This window comes from Phacochoerus africanus, chromosome 10 (assembly GCF_016906955.1).
Source record: "Phacochoerus africanus isolate WHEZ1 chromosome 10, ROS_Pafr_v1, whole genome shotgun sequence".
In the NCBI taxonomy this organism is placed as follows: Eukaryota; Metazoa; Chordata; class Mammalia; order Artiodactyla; family Suidae; genus Phacochoerus; species Phacochoerus africanus.
In genome coordinates this window covers 68426802-68442876 of record NC_062553.1, presented here as the reverse complement: position 1 = coordinate 68442876, position 16075 = coordinate 68426802, and the positions used below count along the sequence as shown (strand labels likewise).

Here is a 16075-nt window from a genome sequence, read left to right as displayed (position 1 = left end):
AGACCTTGAGAAATATCTCTACTGGGAATCAGTGACTTCGTTGTTGTTTTCTGCTTACAGATAACTTTGTAGCAGTCTATGTCGTCTGGTTAATGGAAATGGTATATTGTGTGACATTATTCTTATTAGTCTGTACAGTTTGGAGATTCAAATTTACACATAGATCCTTTAATTTGGCTACCCTGGATATAACCTGGATATTGTTTTAAAAATTTACAACCCTTTCTAAAGGGAAGAATGTGCTTTAACCTAGGGTTAAACTTCATATTTGATATACAAAAATAGCAGATTAGACGGCATGGTTGTGGGAAGAAGAAAATAAACTTGTAATTGCATTTCCGATTATTCTAGTACAAATGAATAATGCATTTAAATTAGAAAGAATGCTTTCTTAAATCCCTTCTTTTATAACTTACAGCTATGAGATTTATCATCTATCAAGTTGTTTCTTCTGAAATTATTACATTCACACTTGGTCAACCTTTACTGATAAAATTTTCCTTTTATACTACTATTAAGAGTTTTGTTTTCTAGGTGTGTATATATCTTGCATAGATGGTCAAAGAAAACTCACTGCAGTATTGGTTTTCCCAGCTAAGGAGATGCTAATGTGAAAACAGTTTGAATTATGTCTATAAAATAATTATTCTCACTGAAAATGAACAAAAATGTGGAAGAATTTTTCCCCCAAATTTTGGCATTCTATTTAGGTAAAGCCCACTAAGGAATGTGTGACTATAGTTTTATTCTTAATTGAGTTTGTATTTACTTCACCTGAAAGATGAGAATTTGTCAAATGTAAAACCTGCAATGTCTAATAATTGATGTTTGGAACTCTTGGTATAAACATGAGCTTACGCTCAAGAGAACACAGCTGTGGATCACAGCTTTGTAAGGTGATTCTTTTAGTTATCAAATTCTATCATGTTCAAGGCTACAACTGTAGCATATTTAAAAAATCCTTTCATCATACAGTCCCCAGATGTTTAAAACACCAGACAACATATTCTGCAGATCAATGGCAGATTGTTTTCTGTAGCTTCGGTTAGAAGATAATTTTCTAGGCCCTTTTGCCCATATTTACCAAAATAACCATCCTCAGAAATGTTACTGCACTTAGCCTGGTAAGCTAAATTAAAATTCTGTTCATACTGAATGTTTTGGAACACACAGGTATCCTTGATGAAGACACAAAATTGAAAATCCCTCTTTAGGTCCTTAAAAAAAAAAAATTAAAAAGCTAACCCAAGAAACGACCCAGCCTTGAAACTGAGTGTTATCAGATTCTGTTTAATAAACGTACATTTGCTCCTATTTCCAAATAGCAATTTTAAAATGACATGCTCTAGTTTAATTTTTGAAGTATAATCCTTGTTACTCACTTGTGTATAAAACAACACAACTGTTTGCAACAGAGTACTAACCCCACCAACACAAGGTTGAAAGGTAGGTTTTAAAAATATTTGAACGTAAGAGGTAAGTACTTTCAATTTTAATAACATATTCCATAGAGAACAAGTTAGGAGACCTGGTGGTACCACCCACAGTGCTTTACTCATGAAGTTTTCCAGGGAATGCAAACTTTCTTTCTTTTCTTTATTGGAAGGTGTATTGCTCTGGACTTGCCTGCATTTCCTCCTTTACAAGATCTTCAAAAGTTGTAAACTGTGGTGAGTGGCAGTATTTTAAAGCAGAGAAGACATCAAGTTGGAGGATAATAGGCATTCCTGTGGTGGCTCAGTGGAAACAAACCCAACTAGTATCCATGAGGATGCGGGTTTGATCCCTGGCCTCGCTCAGTGGGTTAAGGATCTGGTGTTGCCACGAGCTGTGGTGTAGGTCTCAGACGCAGCTCAGATCCCGCGTTGCTGTGGCTGTGGTATAGACTGGCAGCTATAGCTCCGATTCGACCCCTAGCCTGGGAACTTCGTTTGTCACAGGTGTGGCCCTAAAAAAAAAGAAAAAGTTGGAGGATAATATATTTGATCCCTCATCTTGGCTCTCCCTAAGTTATATGATTTAATATTTGTACACTGTAGTTTGATAATCAATAAAATTAAAAAGAATGTTTAATGATCTTTCTGGCTCTTAACTCCAATAAAAATCATGATTGCTGGTTGCTTGTGGAAAAACAGTGTGAAAATATTGGAAAAGGAAATAGTGTGAAAATACTGGCCACATCACCAAAGTACCGTGAAGAAAGTCTTAGTATTCATCACTTCATGTAAAACATAATTTTCTCACACGAGAGGCTGTTCTCATGCAGTTGTGAATCATTAAAGGGATTTTTTTCCTTTAGATATTCCTAAGAAATTGATCACTTTTTCCATTAGGTACTTCTTTCATTCCTTCACATGAGACCTGCAATTTTACGTGAATATCGACATATGCAACTGGCTCAACTAACACTTGGGAGAAAATAAGTAACGAAAACTACTGTTGCCAACCATGTTTAAGAATTATTTTTTGTGATCAAAAGATCATTTGAAAATACAGAAAATGTAAACAAAGAATGAAAACCCAAATTACCACCACATGCAGATAATATTCTTTCCTTCTGATGTTTCCAGAGGGAGAAAATTTTTCTCAGTCGAGTCTTCTGAGGCTTCATTCACTCACTCTTCTGGTAAGAATCAGGGAATTTGCGAGAAAAAACCAAACTTAATCTCTAGGCTTTTTATTACTCTTTTGGAACTTGCTGCCTGTAAGAATCATACTCTGTTCATAAAAAATTTTATGAACTGGGTTTTCTCCCTGTGTTTGAGAAATTAAGTGGAAAACTCTCTCTGATTTAGGAATAACTTTCAGAACAAATCCCCTTGCCCACAGCCTCACCACATTCTCAAACAGCAGTTTTGTCAGTAACAAAGCTAGTTTTTAAAATTGAGATATAATTGATTTACAATAGTGCATTGGTTTCAGGTGTACAGCAAAGTGATTCAGATGAATAGAGAGAGTCTTTTTTCGGATTTCTTTTCCATCTTTATTACAAGATGTTGAATGTAGCTCCCTGAGCTTTATAGTAGAAACGTTGTTTGTCTGTTTTATATATAGTAGTGTGTAATCCCAAACTCCTAATTTATCCCTCCCCCACCTTTCCTCTTTGGTAACCATAATTTTCTGTGTTTTTTGGCTTTTTAGGGCCGCACCCACGGCACATGGAGAATCCCAGGCTAGGGATCTAATCAGAGCTATAGCTGCCGGCCTACACCACAGCCACAGTAACGCCAAATCCCAGCCACATCAGACCTACACCACAACTCACGGCAACGCTGGGTCCTTAACCCACTGAGCAAGGCCAGGGATCGAACCCATAACCTCATGGTTCCTAGTTGGATTTGTTTTCATTGCACCACAACAGGAACTCCTGGTAACCATGATTTTGCATGTCTGGGAGTCTGTTTCTGTTTTGTAAATAAGTTCATTTGTATTTTTTATATTCCACATATAAATTATATAATATTTGGTTTTCTCTGACTTACTTCACCTAGTATGATAATCTCTATGTCCATCCATGTTGCTGCAAATGGCAATACTTCACTCTTTTTATGGCTGAGTAATGTCCTTTCATATATATATATATATATATATACACACACACACATACATACACATACACACACACACATATATGTATGCGCATATATTCACACATACCACATTTTCTTAAATCAATGGTCCGTTGATGGACACTTAGGTTTCTTCCATGTCTTGGCTATTGTAAATAGTGCTGCTATGAACATTGGAGTGCCTATATTTTTTGATTTAGAGTTTCTGTCTTTTCTGGATATATACCCAGGAATCGTTGGGTCATATGGTAATTCTGTTTTAGTTTTTTAAGAAACCTCCATACTGTTTTCAATAGCTGTTGTACCAATTTATATTCCTACCAGTGGTGTAGGAGGGTATAAATCTAATATTTTGATGTCTCTTTGCCTCACTTCTGCATATATCTCTAGAGTTCCAAACTCGGGTGAGGAAAAAAGGAAGTTATTATTAATTGTAAAACCTTATGGAACCCAAGCTATTAACAAGCCAGCATATTTTCTATGATTTTCATTCATTTACTCACACATTAATTCATGCATGCATTCAGTATGTTCTGCTATTAACGAAACACAATACTCAGACACACCAGCCTGCATAAAGCTTACAGTCCTGCATAGAAGACAAACACTAATCAAGTAACTCTAAGGATGGTGCGTTGTATGACTGGGGACTCTGAACAATAGGACAAGTATATCAGACAGGTTTGTCTAATCTGACTGTGCAGGCCTCCTGTGGGGAAAGATTAAATCAAGGGGTTAAATCAAAACCTGAAGAATGTCATATTTAAGCAGGTGGGGTGGGAGGACATCAGTGAGAATTGCAGAAATTAGTATTCACCAAAACCGAGAGGAAAGAGCCTGGCAGAAATCCACTGTGGCTAAAGCCTAGAGCTGGAAAGGTAGCATGGTTCGAGGAAAGCTATAAGGAATTATAGGTATGGAACAAACCAAAATGCACCTGTTCAGCCATAATAGAGACTTGGACGGTACCCTAAGGGCAATGAATGTTAAGTATGTACTGATATAACCAAACGTTATTGTTTATGGAGTTTTTTTTATTCAGTAGTTTTTATTTATTAGCAGTGAAACAAACAGACATAAACTTATATTAAAAGTGTATATCAATTTTTTCCTGATGACTAAGTACTATTTTTATATCTTCCTCAAATTATTTTGAGATTATCTAAAAATTTTAGTGTCAAACCAGCAACATATGCAGTGCCCATTTCGCTAATATAATTTTTCAAAAATTTGATTACATGAGAGATCAACAAAATTGTGTTTTTGCTACAATGAACATTTTTACAAATTATTGGTGAAGGGGTAGAATTTTTCTATGTATTTTAAACCATTTATATTTTCTCTTTTGCAAATGCTTTTTCATGAATCTTAATGTCTATTAATACACAAGGTCTTAGTATTTTTCTTATTGTTTACCTGAGATCTTGATTAAATAATATTTCAATCATTTTTACATTTTTATAAAACTTCACACATTTGTTATTTGATTTCTAAATTTTAAATTTTTTAGCTTTAAATTTTTACTTCATTTTAATCTTTTTGGGTTTTTTGAAACATTTACGATATAAGGGTAATAGTATTATGGGTCAGACTTATGTATTGACAGGTATTAATATCTGTTTTACTTGTTGAAAGACTTACTTTATTTTTTAGGACCACATCTATAGTATATGGAAGTTCCCAGGTTGGGGTTGAATCGGAGCTGCAGTTGCCAGCCTACACCACAGCCACAGCAATGCCAGATCCAAACCACATCTATGACCTACACCACAGCTCATGGCAACGCTGGTTCCTTAACCCACTGAGCGAGGCCAGGGATCAAACCCACATCCTCATGGATTTAATGGGTTCTTAACCCACTGAACCACGATGGGAACTCCCTGAAAGACTTATATTTTTATGAATGAAACATTCTCTGATAAATGCTTGGTCCTTTCAGTTTTAGGTGATTGTTATGATGCACTTATTTTGTATGATTCCATTTTATTTTTACATTCTGCCTACAAATACTGGCAAGCATTAACATGTATTGATTTGTAGGAATTTGGTTTACTGTTGATTTCAGTTATCATAGTGCATATTCTGTAACTTTTTTCTTTTGAATTCAATATAGTGTTTTTAGGTTTCTTCCATGTACACGTAGACAGATCTAGCTCATTTTTTTTACTGTCCAAATAATAACAGTAATAATTAACCTTTAATGAGTTCTCTCTGTGTAATAGCCATTGTCCTAAATACTTTGCTTGTTCTATACTTAACTCTTGAGGTAAGTATTATTGTCTATGTTTTACAAAGCTGCAGTAGAGACAGGACACATAACTACCTCAAGTTATGACTGAGCAGGACTCAAATCCTTCCAGAATGTCTCCATTTAATGAAGCCATAGCAGTTGCTCTTTGGCCTAGCTGTAGTATTCATCATATGACTATTTACCCATTTTCTAGTGACTTAAGTTGCTTTAATTTTTTAATTAGAGACAATACTGTGATTAACATTATGACAGTGAGACTTACACATATTTCCTTATGCACATATATCAAGCACTTACATTTTAAACTTTACCAAATCTAAGAGTTCCCATCATGGCTCAGTGGAAACGAATCTGACTAGTATCCATGGGGACACAGGTTCGATCCCTAGCCTCGCTCAGTGGATTAAGGAGCTGGCATTGCCGTGAGCTGTGGTGTAGGCTGCAGATGCAGCTCAGATCTTGCATTGCCATGACTGTGGTGTAGGCCAGTGGCTACAGCTCCATTTGCCCCTAGCCTGGGAATCTCCATATGCTGCAGGTGTGGCCCTAAAAAGAAAAAAAATAACAAAATCTGATTGCTTTCCATAGTGATCAAACTAAATAAGAGTCCATTGCGCCACATCTTCATAAATACATGGCTCATACAACCCTTTCCCCAGGAGGCACAGTTTAGTCCCAAGAGAACACTTCTTGGCTTGTATTTTCTGCTGGGGGTGGGGTGAATTTGAACATTGGAGCGAGTACCCAACTTCCCCAGCTTCATGGGATGCTGCCAAAAAAGGCCATTCATCTCTTGCCCCATTCAGAATACTGAGTCATGAACTGCAATGAGCATCTGGGAGGACAGCAGCCAGGGCTCAAAAGAGACAGGAATTCTATTTCTTGCATCACAGACTCTATTGAGAGACCTGCCTATAAGCCACTGGGGAAGTTTTTTTTGTGGATTTCCCCAACTGGCCCCCTGATACTCCTAGTACTCCACATGCTTCACTCACACACAACCCCATCAACCCCATGACCAGCTCCCAATGTGAGTTCCACAGACTAGTGAGAGAGGAACATTTGCAGAAGGTTACTGGGCACAAACAATAAGCTGGCCCAAATATGTGGACTTGTGAGAGACCACTTGAGCATTTAGCACTGCCCTTGGGAATAAAAAGGGAGACTGTCAACACTTGGCCTGGCTTGGCAGAACCAAGAGAATGTAATCAGCTTAAGGATTCTGCCACAAAAAGCAAGAAGTCTGAAGCAGGTATAACCTACAGGAGGTATGCAAAAGCCTCAAACCCTGGCAGGGCTGATGGAAGCTTTCATCTGAAGTGAGTCAACAAATACTGGAGGAGATGAATCCAGGGTGAGGGTATCAACACAAGACTTTAAAGAACATGAAAAATTTAGGAAATGTGGCACCATCAAAGGAACACAGTAATTCTCCAGGAACTGATCCAAAAGACATGGAGATCTATGATTTACCCGATAAGGAATTCAAAACAGCTATTTTAAAAGAAATTCAATGAGCTACATGACAACACAGAAGGATAATTCAGTGAAATCAGGAAAACAATACATGTACAATAAATGCCCAAGAAGAGCCAGGAAAATTATGAGGGAGATTAGTGGGAAGACTTGCTTTTTAAAGTATCAGAAAATTGTTATATGGCAAACATAAAGCAATTTAGAGTTGTTATAGAAATGAAAAAATTTGAAAATTAAATTTAAATTCATTTGAATTAAGTACAAATGTTAAAAACTTAAAAAATGAAACAAAAATGAAATTTCAAGTCAGTAAAATCTGGACAACTATATGCCTGATCTAGGAATAGAGAAAATCATATTAATGCTAAAATGTTAAAATTCACACAATAAAAGTTAAAAAGTTGAATGTGCATAATAAAATTATGAATTAGGGCAGTAGGAAATATGGAAATTATGAGTTAGTCAATAATCAAACACTAAATTCATCAAAGACAACTCAGCAGAAAAATTAACAAGGATATTGATTCAACAGTTTACATAAGAGAAAACACAAAAATTAAAAAACATGAAAAGATATTGTTTCACAAATTGAGATTCAAATTAATGTAACAAAACTTTTAAAGTTACAACAGCTCTGGCTGTGGGGACATGAGTTAAGAGTAGTTTCATAATTTTTTGGTGAAAATGTGAGTGTTTGGAACCCTTTAGAAACAATATGACAAAAGACATTAAAATTTGAAAATATTTTTACCTCTTGAATTTAGATATAAAAACATTTATAAATTATTTTTATTATAGCCTTAATTTGTGATGACACTAAACAAATAAAACCCACTGGAAACTAAGTGTTTATAAATGGGAGACAGGTTGAATTTATTGTTTCTTTATTATTCATATCATGGGATAGTATACAGACATTTAGAATTTTAATTTTTTCAGTTGTAGTTGCAAATGGAGGCTTTTTCAAAGGTATTAATGATTAAAACAAAATGTGTATTTTTGAAAAACGATGACAAAATGATGGTGCATGCATATACACACGAGTGTGTTTGTATGCATATGTATGAGAATGATTGTAAAAACACAGGCAAACCTAGAATAATAACACTTAGTTGCTAACATGTGATTTGGAAGCTGAGGAGAAAAAGGAGTGGGCTGAGATAAAGGATATTGAAGAATTAAGAATTTAATCACAATATAATATGTTAATTTGGGCACTTATATAAGATTACATATTATACACACTTTAAAAATAAACTATTTTAAAGCTGAAAAATTATGCAAATGAAAATATCAGAATGGGTGGATTTAATTTACTAAAAAAGTAAATGTTATATAATTTTGTACCATATTATTTTTTAGTGCTCAGACCCAGATTATTCTTAAAAATCAACATACACAGATACCATGGAATCTGCATGTATATTAAAAGAGTGCAGCCAATGGTAAATAAATGGCTCTTTCAAAATGTTTTCTCCCACATGCAATGAAAATATATGTGCGGATTGCTCTTCTAGGTAAGGTAGGATCAGTGGAAAGGAGAAAAAGAAATTGCACAAAAGGAAGAATGAGACCTAGGGTTGAAATTTTAGCAGCCTGATTAGATCCACAGAAGATGCAGGAGAATCTGATAGGATGATGGAAACGAAATTTCCACCAAAGATATTTACTGAGTTTCCACTATGTGCCAGATCATTCTAGGCATTGAGGCAGGAGTTAATATTACAAGCATCAAGTTCACGCTCGTGCAGATTAGATTCTCTTCCTGGAGAGTAAGACCATAAACAAGTAAACAGGGAAATGGAGGTGGTCTCAGCAGCAAGTGGGCTCCAGCACAGATGGGAGAATACTGTAATGACAAGTGGCGAGGGGAGGCACACCAGACCTACAGCTGAAGGGGCCGAAAGAATCCCTGCTTTTCAACTCTGACGGACTAGGTTCCTGGGCAGGAGGACAGCAGGTGCAAAAGCTGTAAGTAACCAAGCTTGGAGTGTCTGAGGATGGAGGGACATTTGGACAAGAGGAGTAAGAGCTACATATGAACTTGAAAGTCATCAGGCTTGCAGACTATAGAATCTTCAAGACCCTGCCTCCATAGCAAAACTTGAATTAGCAGAAGTTACTAAAACTTGCATAATCAAAATATCAAGAGAAGCAAACTCATGATAGGGGTACTTAGGCAAGCTCCTCTTAGTCTTCAGCAAGACCCCAGGGCTGCTAATTTTGGAAGAAGCATCCGTCCCACAATGGGTCAGAGATCATTTGAGGTGGCTTTTCCAGATGAAAGAAGTGGAGATAAAGGGAATCCCCTCAAAGGGGCAGGATTCTAGCCAAAGACTTTGAAGCATGAAGGAGCACTGTGGTGAGACAAATGATATAAATGACCACCCAAGGACAAATTACCTTGCAAACCTGTTGAGGATGGGGGATTCCAGAGAGAAGACCAGGAGATTATGCGTAAGGAACCAAGGGCATTAGGCTATCAATTCTCCTGGAGGGCTCCTGTTAGTTCCAGCATGTTACCCTCTGCTTATAAGAGCCCACTTTCACTTGACAGTGTGCCAAGATTGCCGGGACAGGGAGTGAAAGGGAAAAGGAAATTTTAGAAACTTGAAATACGTACTTTCAATTAAATAAAGTCTTTAAGTAACACCATTAAACGAGATCCCTTACTTTACAGGAAATTTTGACAGTTCAGAGAGACCCTGGATACTACAGGTGACACTTCTCTAAATGTCTCAATTTTGCAAGGAGACAGGATGTTTGAGATGGCACAGAGGAAGAGTTTGCAAAATGAACAGATCCCTGCCATCCTTTCCCAGAAAATATGAGAAACACCCTCTTGATCTGGAATTTTTCTGTATTGAGTTTTATAGCCACAGGCAATAAACTCTAGTACAGAGACTAAATTTATAAAATATTTATCCTCTTGTTCCATTTTCTCTAAATATGCGTTTTCCCAGACAATATTTAAGTTTCTTCTGTCTATGGATGCAAACAGCAATGTGGGTTGGGACCACTTTTTTTCCACTAGGAGCAATTGCATGGATTCTTTTCACTCAGAATCATGAACGTACATACACCCAGACCCCAACTCCAGACCTACTGGTGTCCAGTGGTGGGACTCAGGTACAGACATTTGAAAAAGTTTCACGAGTAACTGATTTTTCCTATTTCCCCTTATGAAAAACTTCAATTAAGCCTTCAATTAATAAATACATATTACAATATGTATTTCGTCCTAAGAATGCATTTTTTTTTTTAAGAAGAGCTTGGCATATGCAGAAATAAGTACTTTGACTGTAAACTGCTATTACTGTAGAGTTGGGTGCCCTGTAGTATAGAATTTAAGCACATGGACTTGAACACTGTGTGAGTTCATCACCCTCATTCCTCAGTCTGGGAAATATGTTTACTTATGCCAGATTATTTCCAAGCCTTGGTTTCCTTCTCAATAAAACAAGGACTATGATTATACTCAGTTTCTACAATCATGAGGATTAAATGAGATCTGCACATAGAGTGTAGAGTGACATCTCACTAAAGGCTAGCTATCACCATCTCATTTGGCCTTGGGAAATTGCTGTTTCCCAGAGCATCCAGAACTGTAATGTCTCATATGTTTGGCAGACCCTCCAAAGCTTTGCAAACATAGGTCAACAGAGATTTCTGTGAGGGACTAGAAAAAGGTGCATTAGTACTAGTAGAAGATACCTTAGTCTGCAGTTGCAACAGGGGAAGCCAGGTTTTATGCAGGTACCTAAATGAGAACCTTAAACAGCCCAAAAAGAAAAGTAAGAAATATACCTTGGTTATATTTGGAAATGTTAAATTTTCAGTGGCAACAAAGCTGAGAGAGAACCAATTTCTTGGCATTTCAGGTGTGATTTTATTTGTTTTGTTCTTTTGTTAAGTTATGATCCTGGTGTATTTGGGTTGTGTTTCTCTTCCCGTGTCCCTTATGTAATGTGCCTGATGTGAAACAGAGAGCTGCATCTAGTTTGGCAGGGAACTGGAATAGGACTTGTCTCCTCAGTCATGTGTGACATGGACATGTTTAATTTTTGTGCTGTCCTGACTCACGTTGACTTTGTGTCCAAAAAACATACTTTGAGGGGAGGGCTGAGGAGATACCAAAGAGGCATTCATCTCATGCTTGAGGCTCTGACCCTCCCATGTCCTGGTCTCTGTCACATACTATAGGAGCTATACTGGTAGTGGCCACCTGAACATGCAGAAGGAACTTCTCTGCATTTTGCTCATCTCCTCCCTCACTGGAGACAGAGAAAAATTTAGATTTGTCAGCGATGGATGCCTTAAAGACCATCTCCATGCATCTTCTATGAGTCAGGTGCTGTAGCCCAGCACAGTCACCAATACTATCCCGTTCACTCCTTCTGAGAGCCCGTTTGACACAGGAGACATTGATGTCCTATGAATTCTCAGGGCCTTGCCTAAGGGTGGCTGCTTTCAAGTAGCAAACAAGGATATGCATGCCTTCTCACTCTGGGCATCTCCCCTCTTATCAGAGGAACAGGGAAACCCAGAGGGCAAAAGGCTTTTATGAAGCATGTCCTAACTCATCCTTTTATATCCAAAAATCTTGGAGAAGTGAAATGATTTGCCTTATGGGTACAGCCAGTCAGAAACCTGCCAGGGAGAGAACCTGATCTCTTCATTTTTATAAGTCTTGTATCTCAAAAGTCCATAATGTATATGAAGGACATGAGACAGATTTGAAACAGCCATCTGTTGTGGTGACCACTGTTAACTCATTGCTGGGACAATATAGTTCCATCTGCTTTTGGTTTGGAAGAGTGAGAAACTCTCTTGGCCCAGAATGTTGAGTTTCAAGGCAATTGGAAAATTCATTTAAGAGCCATTTTATCCCCCTAGAGGTGGAACTTAATTAAGACTAATGGTTAATGAAGGGGGAGGGCTGGGGAGAGGGAAGGATTGGGAACTTGGGATGGCACATGCACCCTATGGTATGTGGAATGGATAGTCAATAGGGACCTGCTGTGTGGCACAGGGAACTCTACTCAATATTCTGTGATAACCTATGTGGGAATGGATACATATATATGTCTAACTGCATCACTGTGCTGTACAGCAGAAATTAGCACAATGCTGTAAATCAACCTTAACAAAATTTTAAAAGAACTAAAGGTGATTAGGAAGGAGAGAAAAATTAGCTGTCAACAGTGGGCTGATTGCAAGCATGAAATTCATGTGTTTAAGAGAACTATTAGGTAAGATTATTAAAAGACTATATAGATGTATCTTAGGAAAGGGAGGTTTTATTTATCTCTTTTATTATGTATGACAATTTTAAAGCGCTCACCTAAAATTAATTCCCCCTCTCCACAATGAGGAGGGTAATATTTTACAAAATTATTATTCTTAAATATATGAAGCTTTGAGAAACAAAGTTATTCTTATCTTGTGTCTTTATTACAGCTGGAAATCCATTTTAGTGCATTACAGTGAAAATGTTCATGAATATTTATCAGAGATGCATTTGCATGGAATTTTTCATCAAAAATCACACAAAAGCCAGGAACAATAAATAAACTAATTTTGCAGGAGCAGATTATTTTCTGGTTAATGGTAAATTTACATCTATAGCATTCTACAGCCTTTGACATTTGTAAAAGAGATACTGGTGAGCAGTATGATTAATGGGAGCTATGAGGTAACAGAATCATAAAAGAACAAATATCTAATATATACTTTTAAATACTTTGTAATGTACTCACAAAATGCTCAAGAATAAAAATATCAGATAAAATAGATGGATGACAGATGAAGAAAAAAACAAGTTTGAGATTCAGACTTTCCTGGAGATGCCTACAGACATGAAGAAAAAAATGGCTGTTAGGAAGATCTTTTTGGATGATAGGATTTTAGAAAAACTATTATGTTGATAAAACAGCAAAAGATAACAACATAGGAGTAACATGTTAGCATTATCAAGCAAGAGTGAAAGCACATCTTAGGTTATTACAATATCTCCTTTTTAAGAATATTAATATATACCTTTAAAAATAGTGCACTATATAGAGGACTGTTCTCTTAAATGATTGACAACAGCTTTTAACAGAGGAAAGACTACTTGAACTCTGCATACCATTGCCTCAGCTTTCTGTTCCTGAAAATAGTTCTATTTTATAGCAATTTTGCAAATTCAAACTATTATTAAGATGATTTTAAACGAGGTATTTTGGTTTACATAATTAGGATCAAAGCTGGAAGCAAACATGTCCACAGTTTACAAACCACAATTTACCCAGCTTCCCCCTCGTTAGTTATTATCACTTGAAAACGATTTGGATGTATAGTGGAAAGAGAAATTTAAACACACGGTTAAAATAGAATACTCTGAGCAGGAAAAAATCCAGCCTATTCTTGTATGTCATCTTACATTTAAGACTCTTAAACAAAGAAACCTTTGGAAATATCTACAGTTTAGCTGAGGGGAAAAGATGGGTTTGGCAGAAGAGAGGCTAAACTTGGCATTGTCTGGAAACCCTATCTTACTCCCAGAAAGAGCTAAAACTCTCTCCAGTGACTTCACTGAGGGCTCTGAGGTGTCCTGGCCTCGGATAAGAAAGCGTATTTCAGCCTTTCTGGCAAACAAAACACTCACAAGACGCAGTCTCAGATAAACAAAGGTCATTGCTCAGAATCATCAGGGTTGAAGAGAGCAGTTTAGCAAACTCATGGTATCCAGTGTGCTCTTCAAGGAGACCGAACACAAAAGTTTTAACAATAGGGCTCTGATGAGGGTGAACTTTAAAGGTGGGGAAAACACACCACCCCTAGCGCCCCGCCCCCCACCCCACACTTCGAGCCTGGGGACAGGCATCCAAGATCCGGACAGCCTGGGCAGAGAAAGAAGCCCCAAAAGTTAGGCTGGTGACCAAAGCGTCGCCTTGCTGGACTGTTGTGACTCAGAGAAGGGGCTGTGGAACTAGGAAGGGATTTGGGAAAGGCTGAAAGAGTAAAATCCAAGCACTCCTCAATCGCTAACACAAATCATCAAGCCAGCGGCAGGCGTCAAGGATCCCAGCCCAGGCCAGAGTAACTCCAGCCCTTTCTTACCTGCACACCACGCCAGGGCAGAGCCCTAGCGGTGCTGGGAAGCAGAAATGTCCCGCCGGGCTTCCGCAACAGGTTCTGATCCCGCCCCGGCTCCACTGTCTGCCACCGCCTGGCGGCTCGGACCCAACCGCCCGCCTACTGCCTGGGGCTCACTCACCGCCTCCCGGACCCTCTCCGAAGAAACGCCACTCTCCAGGGGGTAGCAGCCAGCTGCTGGGATTCCAAAGAAGCAATTCACATCCCTCTAAGGGGCATCCACATCACCTTCCGGTGAAATTCAGAATCCGAGTGTAGCAAAGAAAAGAAAGCAATCATCCCTAGGAGGAGTCTTGCTTCGTTGGTTGCCCAGCTCCACTCCGTGGGCAAATGATATAGATTGACTGTGCCTCAAGTTTACTTGTTTGTAAACTGCAGACGATGTTGATCATGGTCACCGGGTAATCTGCGAATTAAATGAGTATGTCTGTGCAAAATGCCTGAAATGGTGCTTGGTACATATTAAGCATTCAATGAATGTTAGGCTTTAATGTCCTCTTAGGAATGAGGAGTTCATTGCGGGCTGCAGAGTGTGACAACCCTTTCTTTCTCTAAAGTGGACCGTGAGCTGTGAGTTCTTGCCTTTTAGCTTGCAAGAAAATCTCCCTGGAATTTTAGGGATGTCAATTCTCAGCATAATTAGGAGGGGAAAGGAGAGAGCCAGAAGGAAATGCTCAGTGATTCTAACAAGATGTGTTTGTTGGAAGTTCCCAGTAGATCATGCCTCAGACTTAATGTATTAACTTAGATGTTTATACAGTGATTAGAAAGGTATAAACGTGCTTTAAGAGCGTGACAAGGATGGGGGCAGGTGTAGGTCAAGCCCATGAAGGGCCTTTGCCTAAGGTATCAGGTGTGAATCTCACAGCAGGAACCATGGTGAACCATGGTAGACTTGCCAAACTGGAATATGTAATTATTTCCAGTGCACATCAAGGCACTGAATTCAGTGGCTTGTCCAATATCACAGAGGTAGTTTTTAAAGGACAAAGTAGTTTCTAGAAGCCAAATTTAGTTCTCTAGTTATTATAATTTTTTTTTTTTTTTTTTTGCCTAAATCACTGCTAATTGTGGGACGCAGGGAAAAGCTACTTGAGGAAACCTTTTAAAATAGGATTCCTTGGTCTTGGATTAAGGTTGTAGATTCACACATGTGTGTGTTTAAACCTAGATCCTGGATTTATGACTATGTTGAGGATCCAGAAAGGGGTATCTTTCCTAAACCTTTACCAAGTTCAAGGTAGAAATACTGATCACACTTTGGTGATGTATATCAAGCTATCCCAAGGCATAGGAAGTCTTAGGGAAAAAAAGACATCAGACATATAAACAAGGGGCAGGACTTAAAGGAAAAATTTGAGGGAAATAAAGCTAAGACAAGCAAGGCATTCTATTTCTTTTCTTTTTTTTAAGATTTTTTAATTATCAAATATTTTAATTTATTATTTTATTTTTTCCCACTGTACAGCATGGGGATCAAGTTACTCTTACATGTATACATTTTTTTCCCCACCCCTTGTTCTGTTGCAATATGAGTATCTAGACATAGTTCTCAATGCTACTCAGCAGGATCTCCTTGTAAATCTATTCTGAGTTGTATCTGATAACCCCAAGCTCCCGATCCCGCCCACTCCCCCTC

The 16075-nt window shown here is 37.9% G+C and overlaps 1 protein-coding gene across 1 annotated transcript in view; it reads right to left on the bottom strand.

Annotated features, from left to right (window-relative positions):
* Nucleotides 1-14817, bottom strand: part of NPFFR2 (neuropeptide FF receptor 2) — a 68753-nt gene extending 53936 nt beyond the window's left edge. Inside the window, exon 1 of the mRNA XM_047799459.1 lies at nucleotides 14558-14817. The gene's annotated coding sequence lies outside the window, so the exon portion shown is untranslated. The remainder of the gene's footprint in view (nucleotides 1-14557) is intronic.
* Between the last annotated feature and the right edge of the window lie 1258 nt (nucleotides 14818-16075).